At 43.5% G+C, this 18,066-nt stretch overlaps 1 protein-coding gene across 1 annotated transcript in view; it reads left to right on the forward strand.

Annotated features, from left to right (window-relative positions):
- The window catches only part of LOC126212998 (uncharacterized), a 61,141-nt gene extending 43,291 nt beyond the window's left edge, over positions 1-17,850 (forward strand). Inside the window, exon 4 of the mRNA XM_049940545.1 lies at positions 17,600-17,850. The gene's annotated coding sequence lies outside the window, so the exon portion shown is untranslated. The remainder of the gene's footprint in view (positions 1-17,599) is intronic.
- Positions 17,851-18,066: the final 216 nt, after the last annotated feature.

Below are 18,066 nucleotides of genomic sequence, written 5' to 3' on the forward strand. Positions count from 1 at the left end.
TGATATTTTTTGCTGACTTTGAAGTGAAATCCACTACAGAGTCTAGTATTGACCTATGTACTACAAACCCTGTTCCAAAGAATGTAAGATTCCTTCCCAGATCGGTTACGGCTGTTTTCCCCTCGTTCTTCAGTTTTCCAAATCAGTGAGGTTCTCATCTCAGAATCGTGTTTCCTGTATTGCCAGAATTTTGATACGGAATTTATCCACAGTGTTTTGTCAGTTGTTTCAGTTTACCCGGTTGCACTAGTTTGTTCGTGTCGATTGTTCCCGTGTAAAATATTCTCTCCGTCTCGAGGGTTTTCGAGAAGCTCCGATTCTTTTCTACATGACGTGCCCGATCCCTCGGAATACAATGATTGGGTCGGGGCCCAGAGTTGTGGATTCTTTCACACTGTTCTATCACGATTATTGGTTCGTGTCCAGTTTTAATGGTGAAACCCCAAAGGATCTCTCATAATTTCGACTGCAGTTTTGAGTACCAGAGGATTTGATGACAGTCGAGCTCACAGAGGCCGACCAGAGTACGGGTGGCTGCCTCGCAGACGTGTCTGGGTTTTGGGGTTCCGCCAGTAACCGCAGGCAGCGGTGCTACCGTCCAGAGCCGGATGAGGTTGTTATCCCTCACCCTCCTCCTTCGTCCTCAGTTGCAAGACGAGTCTGTGGGTGTAACCAGCATTGGGGAGTTCTGCTGTTATTATTATTATTATTATTGTTGTTGTTGTTGTTAATAGTATTGGAGAGAGAAGAAATTTGTGGCACAACTTGATTAAAAGAAGAGATCAGTTGTTAGGACACATTGTGAGACCTCAGGGGATCACCAATTTAATATTGGAGGGAAGTGTGGGGGGTAAAAATTGTAGACAGAGACCAAGACGTGAATACGGTAATCACATTTGGAAGGATGTAGGTTGTAGTAGTTACTTGGAAATGAAGAGGCTTGCACAGGACAGAGTAGCATGGAGAGCTGTATCAGACCAGTCTTTGGACTGAAGACAACAACAACAACATTATCATTATTATTATTATTATTATTATTATTATTATTATTATTATTTGTGGTGTCGCAAGGCTTAGCCCTGTCCCACCCCTCATTAAAGCGACCAAGACTTATACGAAAAATTGTAAGAACAGTTATTATTATTATGTTCTTTAAGTTTGTTTTTGGGTTTTCAGAAATACTGTGTGAAGAAAGTTTATTTATGTTGAAGATAACGTGGAACACGTTGCTCGACAATCACCACAAAAGTTCGACGTAGCGGCAAGTGGGCGAGGAATAAAACGAATGCCGCAAACTACCTCGAGCCGCGGAAGAGCCCGGGCCGCGAGGGCGTCGAGCCTCCTAGGTGGTTGTCGGACGACGTCAGAGGAAGAGATATTCTGCTTTCTCTTTGTAAACAGATCGATCGAGTTTCGAAAGGTTCTTGTAAAACATATAGGCGGGTGACACATTAGGTGGGACCCGATGCCTGTAATACTTCCACAGTTATTAAGAAGTTGTTAAACGGCAAAACCAATAGTTCGTCATTTATATAGATAAAAAGTAGTAAAGATATAGGAAAGGAAGAGTTGCAACGTCAGAACGAAAAGTGATACATCGCTCGGCATCGAAGGAGGACGTAAACCGCGGGCGTTACGTGGAGAAAACAAATCGACGGATGAAACAGTAAGTCTATAATTAAGCATAAAGCCACGTAACACTGCATATTCTTAGTCAAACCCCATGTAGTGAGCATAATTCATTCCAGAATCTTACTCGTAGTACAAAACATTTGTTAAGCAAAGCAATTTATCCCATATAAATTGCTATAAAATACGATAATGTGTTCCATGCAGAAAAATTACTGAAAGTTTGGTCTTATTTGTGCCACTTATTCAGAGATAATTGTACGTACAGTATTATGTACTTTGTTATTCGTGATACATAATTAATTCTTGCTCGAACAGCCCACGGGTGTACTGCCGGTCCACAGTGTCCGTTGGACATACAAGAAATATGCTGAGAGAAACTGAAGAATCACATAACTAATCCTCCTTTACTAGGAAGCTATCTATAGCCTCCCCCTCTCTCACTCTCTCTCTCTCTTCCTTGTTTTTTTTTTTTTTTTTTTTTTTTTTTTTTTTTAGGACTCTTCAACACTTGGCAAAATGTGACACAGCATTATCGTCTAGTAAATTTGTAGCACGCTTAGCAACAGCTTTATTGGGGTGACGATTTTCAACGTGCGATGCAGCCGATCCCCGTGCTTTCAGAATTTCTCTTATTGCGCCAGAAGATTGCTGCTTTGCTGTTACCTCCTCCTCCTCTGAAGAATTCCTCTCCACAACTTCCTGCTGTGAAACACACGACAACTCGTAAGCTGTCCGGTGGTCATTTCTTGTCTGTAATCTGCCACAAGCTCATCAATATCTTTGTTCACTTCTCGTCCCATGCACTTGCACAAAGACACAAACTCCACAGGTACTGACCCAAATGGCTCAGAGTCACATTCGATAACGCACTCTGGGCAAAGCTTCCGAGCAGAAGTGAGAGTTGTCAGTAACCCCTTCCCGCGCCTTTCCCACCGTCACGACGACGGCGACAGTGTCGAAGTCATAAGTCCGCAACTCTCCTAGAGTGAGATCGGTACCTTCGGTCGACTCGGAGCAGTGCTCGAAGGGTGCTTTAGCGTAGAGTTTCTTAAAGTTAGAAATAATCTGACGGTCCGTAGACTGCAGTAACGAAATGGTGTTGTGAATCTTGACAAACTGAAATTCTTTGAGGCGGCGGTCTCGTGGGCCTCGAGAGTGGGCAGGAACATTGTTCATAACAAGCAAGACGTGGAGTGGCAGGTTAATCCCGAGCAAATTTTTTTTTCACCGAAGAACCAAACGCTTCATTGATTCGATCACAAAAATCACGTGTCACCCGAGTCTTGTTGTTAGACCTCCACATCACGTTTAACCTGCACTTCTGGACTTTACAATTCTCTAAGGCTTACGGAGTTTCTGAACGGTAAACGAGCAGTGGTTTCATTTTCAAATCACCACTCGCAGTGTCACAGAACAACTGTGTGAGACGGTCTTTCGTCGGTTCGTGACTGGGCGGTATCTTTGTCCAGAATAGATCTGTCTCGTCACAATTAAAAACCTGTTTTGGCAGATAACCCTCGGAATCTGCGAGTGTCTCGAAGTTGCCGGCGAGGTTCTCTGCCGCCTGTGTGTCGGAGCTGGCTGCTTCACCGCGCCTCGCAGAGCTGTCGGTACCGGTTCTTCTCTTAGGCTTCTCGAACCGTCCGCGCCATCCCCCGAATGCTTCTTCCGCCGGTGGTGATCCTGGTATCTTCTCGACAAAGTCAGTGAAAATCATTCTCGCCTTCTCAAAAATGTTGTTCTCGTTAATAGTGTCGCATTGCACAATTGCTTTTCATGTAAACATATATGGGGCAACCTTTATACATAATTCAGAATACAAAACTGTTCTTCAGATACTCTTCCTACTCATTTTGAAGCATCTATGTCCTTAATCTTGTCCTCGTTCTTGAGGTTAGTGCAAATAGTTTTGTAAACCGACTGTGTGTGTGTACTGAATCGGCAATGTTCACACTACATTCGAGGTCATTTTCTCTCTCTTATTGTCGTCAACTTGTGGCTTTATTTTTGGGACATTTCTGTGAAGTTTATTCGAATTTGCACACAAAAGAACACTGTGTAAACACAAGTTTAGAAAAATGTGTGATGTCAAGCTGCACTACGATCGTAACAGAAAGAGCACTAAACCCAGGCTGCAATACGTACCAAAGGCACTGTTCGTAGACGCTGTCGACAGTGAAAGGTGTTCGTATTACTGAACGTTTCCCCTACTGTGTACAAATGGCTGGTGACGTCACACTAAATCGTTGCCACTCGTTAAGCAAAACATCGCTCATTAAGCGAGTCATTTTTTTTACAATTTGTTTCACTCATTAAGCGAGTTGCGCATTGTGGGAAGTTCTCGTTAAGTGAGGTTGCACTGTATACACCTTTGGCCGCTACTGTAGCATGGACTGTACAACAGAGATCATTTGTAGAGTTTTGTTTTAGCTTTATTTGTGTGTTTTATCAGTTTCAGCATTGTGATTGTGAATGGCATTGTTGATCCTAAATTCACTCTTGGTATTAACCCCAATCCTATTCTGTTGCTTTTCAGAATTGATAAAGTGAATTGTTGCTCTGCCCATGTCGGAGTGCACATTCGTACTACATAAGTCACCTGCTTCATTCACCTGCCAAGTAAAACACACTGTCCCTTCCTTGTTCAGTGATCATCTAGAAGCCTTTTTGCCTGATGATTGTGTGAAGCATTTTCTTGCAGCTTCAAATAATCATGTCATCACCCAATGCAGGAATAAAATAGACAACTGACAATGCAAGACCTGTGTGATTAAATTTATAAATGTCTCAATAATGTTATTTATTTGGTGTCGATACCTCCCATATCACAACATACGTAGTCTGCACCTGAGGATATACAGATATTTTGGAAGACTATTCAGGAAATGAAAAGACAAATTATAATGAAAGAGCACATGTGTTTTTGGCCTCCTTAATCTGTGTTCTTGTTCCAGTAGCTTTGTGTGGGGTACCGAGGCATCGTACTGTTCACATTAAAAGGAAGTACACGTGGAACTGTTAAAAGAGAAAAACTGGAGTTAACACAGTTATACACTTATGTCACATTTGTCAACATTTTATTCAAACTGTCATAAAATGAGACACTTTTGATCGACCTCAATTGTGTTAGAGTACGTAAGAATTTCATTATATTAGTTTGTAAATTACGATTTGAAAACCACCAAATGCGACACGAGAGGTGTCGAATATCGGAATACACGACGGCATTAAGACTTTGCACCGACAACTGGAACGACAAGTAACTAAACTAAAGAGTGATGTGCATTCTCGGTGAAAACGTAACAGTTTTGAACGAACGAGGAGCCTTTGTTTTCTGGGTAAAATGGTGTATTTTAACAGTATCTTTGCTAAATAATTTGCATTACAATCTTATGAAAAGGATAAATCCAACAATGGAAAATCCAGAATGGAATGTAATTTTTTCTTTTGCATCACTATACCCTACGTCAGTTCTTCTCTTCTTTCCTGTGCTTCTCTTGTCAATTGTGAGAGTCTTTTTGTCGTGCCTATCTGTGACTCGGCATGTCCACTATACGGTGAGTGGCAACTTGGCTTCTCGTAGTAATGTTATGAAAAGAATAGGTTGCTAACCGTCATAAAGTGGAGATGTTGAGTCGCAGACAGGCATGTCAAAGAGTAAGTTTCTGGCCAAAAGGCCTTCTTCTGAGTTAGACCGCGCGCGCGCACACACACACACACACACACACACACACACACACACACACACACACACACACACACACCCGCGCGCGAACACCGTCTCCGGATGCCGAGGCCAGCCTGGATGCAACTGCACACGATGGGAGAAGCTATCTGGTTGGTGTGGGTAAGGTGGGGATGGGAAAAGATAGTGGGGTAGGGTGGGGAATGGTAAAGTGGTGCTTGTGGGAGCAAACGGGGACAAGGTTGGGAGAAGGTAGGGCAGCTGAGAGCAGTCGGGAGATTAGGCGGAGTGCAGGGGGGCGGAAAAGGAGAGAAGTTGAAACACTGTGGGTGCATTGGTGGAATAGAGGACTGTGGAGTGCCGGAGGGGGAGCAGGGATGCGGATAGGTGGGTAAAAGAGAGTGGGCGACGAAGGTCAGAGCCGGGGGGGGGGGGGTTACGGGAATGTATGACGTGTTGCAGGGAGAGTTCCCACCTGCACAGTGCAGAAGAGCTGGTGTCAGTAAGAAGGGTTCGTATTGCACAGGCTTTGCAGAAGTTATTAAAATGAAGAACAGTGTGCGGTGTTTCTGGGCCGCAGTTTGTCTGCGGCCATTTGTGCAGACGGCAGCTCGTCGGTTGTCGGGCCCACGTAGGAGCAAAGTGGTGGCAGCTCAGCTCTCAGATAACGTGGCCGGTTTCGCAGGTAGTCCTGCCTTTGTCGAGATAGAAGATGTTTGTGACCGGACTGGAGTAGTCGGTGGCAATAGGACGTACGGGACAGGTTTTGCATTTAGGTCTATTACGGGGACGCGAGCCGAGAGGCGAGGGGTCGGGAACGGGGTTTGTGCAGCGATGGAAGAGGCTATTCTGTACGTTCGGTGGTTGGTGGAATACCACTGTGGGAGTGGTCGGAAGGATAGTGGGTAGCGTATTTCTCATTTGAGTCATGACGAGAGGTATTTGAAACCCGGGCACGGAGTGTAATTCGGTTGCTCCAGTACCGTGTGGTACCGCATCACGACGGGAACGGTCCTCTGCGGCCAGACGTCGGGTCTTTCGGAGGTGGTGCGTGACCGGAGAGATACGGCACAGGAGATCTGTCGCCGTACAGTGTCGGGAGAGTAATTGCAGTCTGCGAGGGCCTCAGTATATCGACAGACCGACCGCTCGTCACTACAGGTGTTTCGGCCGCAGGTGGCTAGGCTGTACGACGGGGACTCCTCACTACGGAATGCGTGGGACCTGTCAAAATGGAGGTGGTCGCTAGATTTGATACGGACAGAGGTACTGACGTAGCCATCTTTGAGGTGGAGGTCGACATCAAGGAATGTGGCTCGTAGGGTCGAGGAGGACCGGGTGAAGTGAGCGGAGGAGAAGATGTTAAGCATCTGGAGGAATAGGACGGTGCCGTGCGGGTGCCCGTAGCTGCTCTGCGGATTTGTTTGTAGGTGACGCCTTCGAAGGGTACGTAATTGCGGGTGAGGATTAGTCGGTCACGGTGATCGGGAAAGAGGTCTCAGGTCCTCAGTCTGTCGGGAGTCGGGAAAGGTAGTGCTCGATAGTGCGAGGCTGCGGGCATTAGGAATGTTGGTGTAAAGGGAGGTGGCACCGGTAATGATGAGTCGGGCACTGTGTGGCAAAGGAACAGGATCTGCGGAGAATCGCTGGAGGAAATGGTCAGTATCTTTTATGCAGGGTGGTGGTGGTGGTGGTGGTGGTGGTGGTGGTGGTGGTGGTGCTGGTGGTGGTTTGTGGGGCGCTCAACACTGTGGTCATCAGTGCCAGTACAAGTTGCAACCTTTCGATTTCCAGTCTCGCCACTACCCGAATGGTGACGAAATGATGAGGACAACACAAACACCCAGTCCGGAGGCGGAGAAAATCCCTGGCCCGGCCGGGAATCGAACGCGGGGCCCCACAATCCGGAGGCAGCGACACCTAGCGACTAGACCACGAGCTGTGGACTTTACGCGGGAGAGCAGACTGCGGGTAATAGGCTGGAGGTGTCTGTCTGAGAAACTGGAAAGTCTCTCGTGGGGGCACCGACATCACCGAGGCGAGAGGCTTGTCGTCTCCGTGTCGGATACCCGTTTCTGATGAATGGTGCACCGGAGAAAAACTCCATTTGAATTCTGTTAGGGATGATGGGAATAACACAGTGCAGGTTGCGGGTGCCGACAATTGTGCAGATCTGCGCTAACCCCTCTGTGCTTCTCAGAACACCATTCGAACGAGAGAGTGTCTGTCATCACCTGGGAGTCGTAGACACACGGCAGCCTGGCACGAGAAGCGGGTCTCACGTGGCGCCGTTCGTACCGGAGAAACGCCCCGTTGCACAGAGACCGAAATCACACATTTGCAAAATTCTACCGAGCAACTGCCCCGTCAGAGAACCGATACGTCCACTCTGTCGTCGTACGGAAATGGGATATCGCGAAGTCGACCAAACGATGTCCGAAAAGACAAACCCTCAGACTGTCGTGTTTGTCATTCGGATACGATTACAAATGAAATGTGACCAATTGTGTGGGTTTCTGGATAGCTGAAGCCGACAACAAATGGAAGAATTGTAGCCCACGTATCATTCCATTGAAACCCTGGACCTCACCCTGCAGGACAGATGCACAATTCTCCGCAGAATCACACATAACGACGTATTCACCGTCACCGAGTGTCTCTTCCAGATGTCGCAGAAATTCGGACTGTCGGGTGGCTACGGAGGAGCGCGGTAGGAACTTTTTTACGTTTCTTGTCGATGTTTTTCGAGAAGCCTCCCACAGGAGACAGACGTGTCTGGAGAGTTGTCCACGGTTCGGAAGTTAAGTCGTCAACTCCGATTTCGTCGAGCGACACTCCTAGGTACGACACGAAAGAACACGAGCCCGGGCAGTTGCCACACGTCGACGGACGACATTTTGGTTGTGCGAGATTATAAACGGTACGAGTCGGACGGTGTCTGTGTTCGTCGAGTTGACTGTTGTGTCACGTGCCGACTCTTTCGATCTGGAAATGTCGGAACTGCACGGCAAAATAAGTAATTCTGAATACGAAAATGCAGGAATAATGTGAATTATATTTTTACTTTGATAATTACGTAGAACGGCACATTGCAGGTCTGCTGCACTCCGCGGAGCACACGTTGCTGCAAACGTGTACGTCTAAAAAATACGTCGTTTGTGTATCCCTGAGGGAAACCTTCGGAGACGAGGTTCACATTTTCGCAAACACTGCAAATGCACGTACTGTAAGTGCCGACTGCACTGGGCAGAACACATTTCTCGGATAATAACTGGCAAAATTTGCATAATGCTACTTTTAGTCCCGGGCGGTTACCTTTAATTCTTCGGTGCGCCCCATTCCAGTTTCCCCGACACCAGTCATTCTCGTTACCGACCCCACAACCGTTTTCCTCGACAGAAAGCTTTATCCTAGGGAAACTGTGACCTGTACCGATTACATTTTCTCGGGCTCCCGGCTACGTACTCCTCGTCCGTTCGAGTGGCGACTGTCGGGTGATTGCTGCCGCAGTCCTCGTGTGTCTTTTCAGCAGCTTCAAGTCACTTCACTTACTTGACGAATGTTGTCTCTGTCGTTCCTGAAGACGGTGTGTAGGTGGCTCGGTTCGTGCGGCAGGTTATAAGCGTCAGATACGTTCTGGCACTGTGCACCGAAGTTTGTAACACAGTGTGATTCTGTGCCAGGTGATGGTGGCTTGTGGGTACGTTTTCTAGAGACACTGTGGCCGAGGCATCCGTTTCATTTGTGGCAGACGGGAAGTCGAGAAAGGGCCGTGCATTCTCTTCTTCTACCTGCCACTCTGCATTCATGCAGTTTATTTATTTATTTATTTATTTTTTTTGTATTTGCATATTTTCCAATTGATGTTTTTAATTATATAATTTGATGGGAAAAATGAAAAGTTTATCATGATATTTTCAGTTTTGTTTAAGCATGAAGCAAAAAAAAAAAAAAATATCTTTCTGAACTGTCACCATTCTTTCCTAATGTCAGTGTCTAAGAACTCACTAGTGAATTCTTTAATTCATGTTTGTGAATATTTTGACTGAATTGTGTTTTTTTATAATAGGAAAGTTGGACCATTTTTAACAAATGATTATTGTAGGAGATGATTCAAAAGAAATATCTCAGTGGAACCTTTTTTTATGCATTACTTCAAGACACTGTGTTTAGTGATGCACGATGTAAATGTGAACTGTGTTCTGTGCCACACTCGGTAATTTTATTTTGAAGACTTTTAGAATAACAGTCGATCCTTTGGTGGTATTTCTAAAAACAATGCTTCAAAAATGCTAAATTTAACTGAGAAATTGTGCCACTGGACTACCTGTACATCCACATCTATACTCTGCAAACCACCTGAGGTGCATGGCAGAGGGAATGTCCCACTGTACCAGTTATTAGGATTTATTCACATTCCACTCGCGTATGGAACGTGGGAAGAATGATTATCGAATGTCTCTGTGTGTGCAGTAATTATTCTAATGTAATCCTCAGGATCCTTATGTGAGTGATAGGTATGGGATTGTAGTCCACTGAAGTGCCAAAGAAAGTGGTATACGTATTCGTATTCAAATACAGAGATATGTAAACAGGCAGAATACAGCGCTGCAGTCGGCAAAGCCTACATAAGACAGCAGTTGTTAGGTCAGTTACTGCTGCTACAATGGAAGGTTGTCAAGATCTGAGTGAGTTTTAATGTGGTGTAATAGTCGGCACACGAGCGACGGGACACAGCATTTCCGAGCTTGCGATGAAGTTGGGATTTTCCCCCACGACTGTTTCACAAGTGTACCGTGAATATCAGGAATCTGATAAAAAGTCAAATCTCCGACACTGCTGCCACTGGAAAAAGATATTGCAAGAATGAGACCAATGACGACTGAAGAGAATCGTTCAGCGTGAGAGAAGTGCAACCCTTCTGAAAATTGCTGCAGATTTCAATGCTGGGTCATCAACAAGTTTCATTGTACGAATCATTCGACAAAACATTATCGATATTGACTTTTGGAGCCGAAGGCCCGCTCTTGTACCCTGGACGATTGCACGACACAAAGCTTTACGCCTCGCCTAGGCGTACTAACACCGACATTGGACTGTCGATAACTGGAAACGTATTGCCTGGACGTACAAGTCTCATTTCAGATTGTATCGAGTGGACGGACATGTACGGGCACGGAGACCTCCTCACGAGTCTCTGGACCCTGCGTGTGAGCAGGCGAGTGTTCGGGCTGGTGGAGACTCTGTAATGGTGTGGGGCGTGTGCGGTTGGAGTGATGTGGGACCCCTGATACGTCTAGATACGACTCTGACAGGTGACACGTACATAAGCATCCTGTCTGATCATCTGCATCCATTCGTGTCCACTGTGCATTCTGATGGACTCGGGCAATGCGACACCCCGCATGTCCAGAATTGCTACAGAGTGGCTCGAGAAACAATTTTCTGAGTTTAAACACTTCCACTGGCCACAAAACTCCCCAAACATGAATGTGATGGAGCGTATCTGAGGTGCCTTGCATGTGCCGTTCAGAAGAGATATCAACCCCCTCGTACTCTTACTGATTTTTGGACAGCCCTGCAGGATGCGTGGTGTCAATTCCCTCCAGCACTACTTTGGACATCAGTTGAGTCCATGCAATGTCATGTTGTGGCACTCCTGTGTGCTAATGGGGCCCTATATGATATTAGGCAGGTATACCAGTTTCTTTGGCCATTTAGTGTGTACTCCTAAAATAAACATTTAAAGCCAGTTCTTGAAACTTTGTTAATAGACTTTCTCAGGACAGTTTGTCTATCTTCAAGTCTTTCAGTTCAGTTCATTCAGTATCTCTGTGACACTCTCCCACAGAGAAAATAAACCTGTGACCAGAATGAGATTTTCACTCTACAGTGGATTGTGACCATTTGAGTTGCCCTTCTCTGTATACATTCAATATCCCCTATTAAAAGAAAAAGTTCAGATGTGTGTGAAATCGTAAGGGACTTAACTGCTGAGGCCATCAGCCCCTAATCTTACACACTACTTAAACTAAATTATCATAAGGACAAGCACACACACCCCTGCCCGAGGGAGGACTCGAACCTCCGCCGGGACCAGCCGCACGGTCCACGACTGCAGTGCCTCAGACCGCTCGGCTAATCCTGCGCGGCCTGCAGAATTTTCATTTCGAACATTTAAAGCGAGTTGCCAGTCTCTGCACCACCGTGAAATCTTATCGAGATCTGACTGACATTTGTGCAGCTCATTTCCCATTGTACTTCATTATAGATAACTGCATCACGTGCAAAAAGTCTGATGTCGCTATTGATATTGACTGCAATGTCATTGATATACAATGTGAACAGCAAGAGTCCCGACACACTTCCCTGGGGCACACCTTTAGTTACTTGTACATTTGACGATTAGTCTCAATCCGAGATAATCTACTGTGTTCTTCCTACCAAAAAAGTCCTAATCCAGTCACAAATTTCACTCGATACTCCACAGATCCTACTACTTACAATGAGCGTAGGTGTGGTGCCGAGTGAAATGCTTTTTAGAAATTAGTAAATACTGCATCTACCCGACTGCTTTGATCGAAGGCTTTCAGTGAGAAAAGTGCAAGTCGGGTTTCACACGATCCGTGCTGGTTGGCACTGAGGAGGTCATTCTGTTCAAAATATCTCATTGTTTTTGAGCTCAGAATGTGTTGTGAGATTCCACAACAAATCAATGTTAAGGAAAGTGGACAGTAATCTTGTGGATGACTTCTATTACCCTTCTTGTAGATTGATGTGAGTTGTGCCTTTTTCCAAAAACTGGGTACGGTTTTTTGTTTGAGGCATCTAAACTAAATTGTAGTTAGAAGAGAGGCTAACTCGGCCACAGATTCAGTATAGAATCTGACAGGGACTCCACGGGCCCTGGGGCTTTGTTCCATTTTAACAATTTCAGCTGTTTCTCAACACCACTGACTCTAACGCTTATTTAATTCATCTTTTCAGTGGAACGAGGACTGAATTGGGGCAATTCTCCCGGGTTTTCCTTTGTAAAGGAACATTCGAGAACAGAATTGAGCGTAGCAGCTTTTGCTTTGCTACCCTCAGTTTCAGCACCTGTCTCATTTGCTAGAGACTGGACACTGACAGCCATTACGTACGACCAGAATTTTCTTCAGTTGCTCTCTTGGCAACCAAACACGTTTTACTCGACATCTCTCTACTTATAGCCCTATGCTTCGTCTTACACCTATTATGCAGTAGTGTCTGCTTCTTTAGAAGTTTCTTTACAGTGACTGTATATCACGGAGATTCCCTCCCATTACAAACTGTTCTACTGGGTACATATTTATCCAGTGCACGCCGAAGTATTGTTTTAAACTTGAGCGAGAGTTCATCCACGTGCTCCTGTCCTGTGCTGAAAGTTTCAATTCCTCTTTGAAATATGACACTACTGATTTTTTATCTGGTTTACTGAACGTACGTATCTTTCTGCTGGTTTTTGTTGTCCTTTATATTTTGCTAATCATTGTTGCCAGAATGATATCGTGTACAATGATACCAGTTTCGATGTCGACATCCTCGAAGAAATCGGATCTATTTGTTGCCATTAGATCAAATCTATTTCCATCGTGAGTGGTGTTTCTATATATCTGTGTGTAATCTACCTCCTTCTTCCTAATTCGATCTGTTGTCCACATTAGTCTTTTATGAAGATTTGAGAGGAGCGAAGATTACAATGAACTTTCTAGTTTACTTGGCTTGTGATGTAGAGTTGGCTCCAGTTCTTCTTGTCTAGGGGTCTGATTCTTGAAGAGGAAAATGTCACATTTTATTGCTCTTGTGGGGTGGCGGGTGGAATAATAGAATAAATGTTTTGTATTTATGCTGTTTGCCGTTCTCAACACTGGCTCTCTAACTACATTATTGGCAACCAGAAAGTGATTAGCAAAACGTGAAGCTTGTAATTAGAATTCCTAGTGCCCACTTCATCTGAGAAATACATTTATAGCTACAGCTTATAGCTCTGAGGAATTAGGAGATTGTCTGGGATTCATAATCAAAAACCATTCTCTCTAAAATGTTCACTATATTCTGAAAGTCACAGACCAAAAAGAATCCACACAATCCCACTACAAGAGTAGTTCAGAGTCTAATGCGCTGATGCCACTATAACTGTTCAAATTAAATGTTTAAGTGAATGCTCGTCATAATTTGATGATAATCTTCATCAAATGCCACGCTAAATAATGGTAGAATGTCTGTCCTGCAGTGGCACGTGAAAATACGACATACGCAAACTGAAGATAGATCATTAAAGTCATCCCAGAATTAACACTTCACTCGAAAACGATTTCACGGTTACGCGTATCCCGAGTAACTTATTACTGCATCCGAGGCTGTTTACAGCAACGATACCGACGTGACGCGACTCCCGGCACAGGTGGTGCGCCAATCAGCCTCTGGACAGAACTGGGGCCTTCCTTTCTTTCTCGCGCAGCGTCCTTACATATAAAGCCGCGGCGCGGACGGCTAAGGGAACGCCTGATCAAATCTGCTCTCTCGACTAGCCGCTGGGCTAGTAATGCAACACTGTAAGTTATCGAATAAATCATTGCTTCCTTTGCTGATGGCCGATGAAGCTCTCAATTTAATTGTGCAATCAGCACACAAGTAAGTAATCATAATAAAAGTCTGACGTGGCTAAGTCAAATATTTTGGGCGAGAGAATTAATTTAATTACACTACACGCAGTAGACGAGCTCTGAACTTGCTCTTTGGAGATACGCTATAGCTATAGTTTTATAGTTATTCTGTTGAAACTTCTCACATTTTTATGATTATAGCGGATCTCCCTTCTACTTAAATTTAAACATCCTAGCTTTATTTATTCGCCTACTTAATCTATCTTGCTTCCTTAATTTCTAAGACAAAAACCAGAAAATCATGAATTTCAACTAAAATTTTAATTTGTGAGATCCAGAATACTGTTCCTTCTAAATTATTATGCAAAAGGAATCTAAATATAAATTTTTAAGTTTCTAGCTCTTTTCTGTTGCGCCAATGATTTTTACAGGAAAACATCCAAATTTCGAAAATGGGTTAAAGTTATTGAACTGATATCCAACACATATTGATTTTGTATTACTCCTGACATGCTAGAAACATTTCAGGTGACTTACTTCATTTTAAAGTATTGTGCAATATTTATGACGTGAGAGCTAGTTACAGCGGACTAGGCTGGCACACAGTGGAAAGACTGATGTGAATTTTATAAGGCGTGAGTTGGCTGCTTCCCTACAGTCTAAATAAATTTGAAGATTGTTGTTGTAGGATATTTGTTTTTATGTAGATACATTTTCTCACATTTTAATATATGATAGTCACTTGATTTTTTTTCCATTAACAAAGCCGAAATTACTGTACCTTCATAAGTTTGGAAACACCGTGCTACGTATTAAAACGGTGCAAGACGGGAGTAATATTTGTAAGTTATTGGTTAGAATACTGAATAGTATACTCAAATAACGATTAATATTGACACAGTATTGTGCAGATAATTACTGTACATATTCAAGCTTATTGGTATGGCTCAGTTTTGTATAAGGTGACTTTACCTGACCATGTGGCACCACTAAACACTTGACGGGGTGCCAGTGGACGGCCAGAGTATGTACAGGTACATCGTTTACAGTTACGTACAGCTGCAGTTACATCTGTACGAAGGTAGGACCCGCCGCGAAAAAAATTAGTACACACGTCGAAAGGAAATGAAAATGGTCCCAAAGTGGCAGATTCCTTATTATTCACGGGTAAAGGTAATCACTTTGCACCGAGAAGGTAATAGTGTCCGACAGATATCAGATAAATTGAAGATTTCCATCAGCAGAGTTGTCAATACCGTACACCAGTGTCGAGATACGGGCTCCTGCGATGATCGTCTTCGCTAAGGAGCATCTGACGAAACATCCGCACGCCGGGAGAACTAATTGGTAGTGACTGGCAAAACTCAAAAATGCCCGTGAATTGACTGCTTAACTAAACACAACTAGGGACACACCAGTGAGTGAGCTGGGTGTGAGATGGTGGCTGGCAGAAAACGAGTTCCTGGATTATGCAACAGCAAGGAAATGACGGTTGCGGCCTGTTAACGAGAAGGAAAGGCTTAATTGCGTTGCGACCCACTTAACATCGGACAGTAGTTGGTCGGGAACGAGTCTTATTCACTGGTGAATGCAAGTTTGAAATATTTGGAAGTAAACGCCCTCAATTTGTACGCCGTTTAACCCACGAACACTCGACTCCTCAGAGCATAATTCTAACTGCGAATCACGAAGGGGGTTCTGTGACGGTATGGGTGTCTTTCGGAGGGAATAAGGTCAGATATTTGATGAAAGTGGATGGAAAAATGAACCGAAATGATTAGTAACCCATTCTTCAGTGACATGCCAAAAAATCCAGTTTCCGTCTGATTGGGAAAGTGTATGTCTTGCAGCAAGACAATGACCCAAAACACACGTCGCTCTTGTGTGAGAACTATGTAAGACCTCTAGAGGTTCAGAAAATTTTGAAGAAGACTGAATGGCCTCCCCAGTAACCCGATCGAGTTACTGTCGGATGGGCTGTACTGGACGATCCGAATACTGGTAATCACGAGCGGGACACACTTGTGGGACATCCTGCAGCGAGAATGGTTACTAATTCCAAGCGAAACTCTGGCAACATTGACCCGTCGAGTGCCGAGAATGTGCGAGACGGTGATTGAAGTAAAGAGTACCTATCCTGAGGAATCTAAAATTTAATAGTTACATTTAACTATGAACTGGTTGAGATTAATGAACATTTAGAAAAGAGAAATAAAATTTGTTTTCTAATGTACTTGCTTTCATTGCTCATAATCAATTGGTGTTTCCAGACTTATGGAGGGTAGTGCACATTGTTCGCACAAGATACAAAAATACGTCCAATCAAATCAGAGGTGTGCTTACGACTCTCACACTCTGTCAAAATAACTATATTCCAAAGGGTTCACAGTATTGCACAATTAATACCAGAAATTTTAAAGTGTGCCAATAGTTTGTAATATCAAACATTTCTAAAAAAAAAAAAAAAAAAAAAAACTGTACGTTCATAACTAGTTTTGTTAATTACAACATCTAGACTAAAACATTTTATAAAGTAATTAACTTTCATGAATTTTAGCTTGAAATACTGTGTATAAAATTACATGAATGTTTTCAGGACAGCAACTGAGAAAATATTGCCCTGTCCAATGTTCAAAAAATAACACAGGTATTGTCAACTACTGTTGAGGAAAAGTAATGCTAGAGGAGTATGTCCCGTTACATGTTCTTGGTAGTTTTCAGAGAAGGCAGTTAGTACAGTTTCACAGGATGTCTTGTCATGCCCACCACTATCAAAACTGTAATTTTCCCAGTTAATTGTTGGATGATTAAAGTCTCCACTGATGGTTACAGTATGATTGGGGAACTTGAGTAAGAGTGAACTGAGGTTTTCTGTAAAGTTTTCAGTTAGAGAGTAATCCACCCTGTTGCTGAACACGCTGGCAAACATTTCAATGACTGCTTCCCAGCCTGTGCCATATGGATCCTTCCCACCAACACCAGCTTTTCTGGACCATGCAGGTGAGAACTTTCCCTGCAATAAATCCTACGTCCCTGTAACCCTCCTGGCCTCGACCTTAGTTAGTCACTGTCCCCACTCATCCATCTTGGTGCTCCAAAAACTTAGAAACAGAATAGAAGCAGGGCCAAACAAGTACTCTTTTAGTTTCACTTTAAATTTAGGTAAATTTTGTATCTGTTTCAGAAAGGATGGCATGTCGTTATATAACATAATGCCAGTATGATACACTCTTCCTCTACAAATGTCTGCACTTACTGAACTGACATGCAGGTAATTCTTCTGCTAGTATAATGAGATTGGAAACCACAATAATGCTTTAGGATATTTTCTTGTTTTAATATGCTTACTTTTACGGAGGTTAGTACTTCATAGATTTACAAACAAGGAAAGGGCAGTATGCTGAAACTCTAAAATATTGGTCTACATGAGTTTCTGTATTTAGCATGTGTTGTTATTCTAACCATCTTTTTTCTGTGGCTAAATGTAATTCTGCTACATAGGAGTTCTCCCAAAAGATAATTCCATACATCAGTAGTGAACAGATACTGCTGTCGTACACTGTGACCACTGAAGCACGGCTTGTATTTTGTGAGAGGATTCTTACAGCATGTGTAAGTCATTTAGCTTTTTATTTATGTCTCTCTCTGATTTCAGGTTATCCTGGATACGTATACCCAAAAATTTTGTTACATTCAGAGATAAGGCAGTTTTTCCATCAGTGTTAAAAATTGGAGTTGCCGGGTGGAGTTTCTGTGAAGAGTGAAACTTGAGTGACACAGTTTTTTTTTTCAGAATTTATTATTATCGTATTTGTACAGAACCATTATGTTAAATCTTGTATTACATTTGCAGCTGTTTTTGAAGGCTCTCTTGTTGCTGATTAATTAATTTGTGTCATCTGCAAAACATACCATTGTCCCTTTGGTTAATTTTTCTGGTATAGCCGTTTCCCTGCCATTTCCTCACCTTATTCTATCATATTTTGTAAATGTTATGTGTATGTAACATGTCTGATACTTTTCTATCAAATCGTTTATGGACGAAATAAATTTTTCTCTTGCTAAGACAATTGTGGCTACATGCCCGTACTTGCAGTTATAGCATCTGAGACCTTTTTTGAA

Source organism: Schistocerca nitens, chromosome 11 (assembly GCF_023898315.1).
Source record: "Schistocerca nitens isolate TAMUIC-IGC-003100 chromosome 11, iqSchNite1.1, whole genome shotgun sequence".
NCBI lineage: Eukaryota > Metazoa > Arthropoda > Insecta > Orthoptera > Acrididae > Schistocerca > Schistocerca nitens.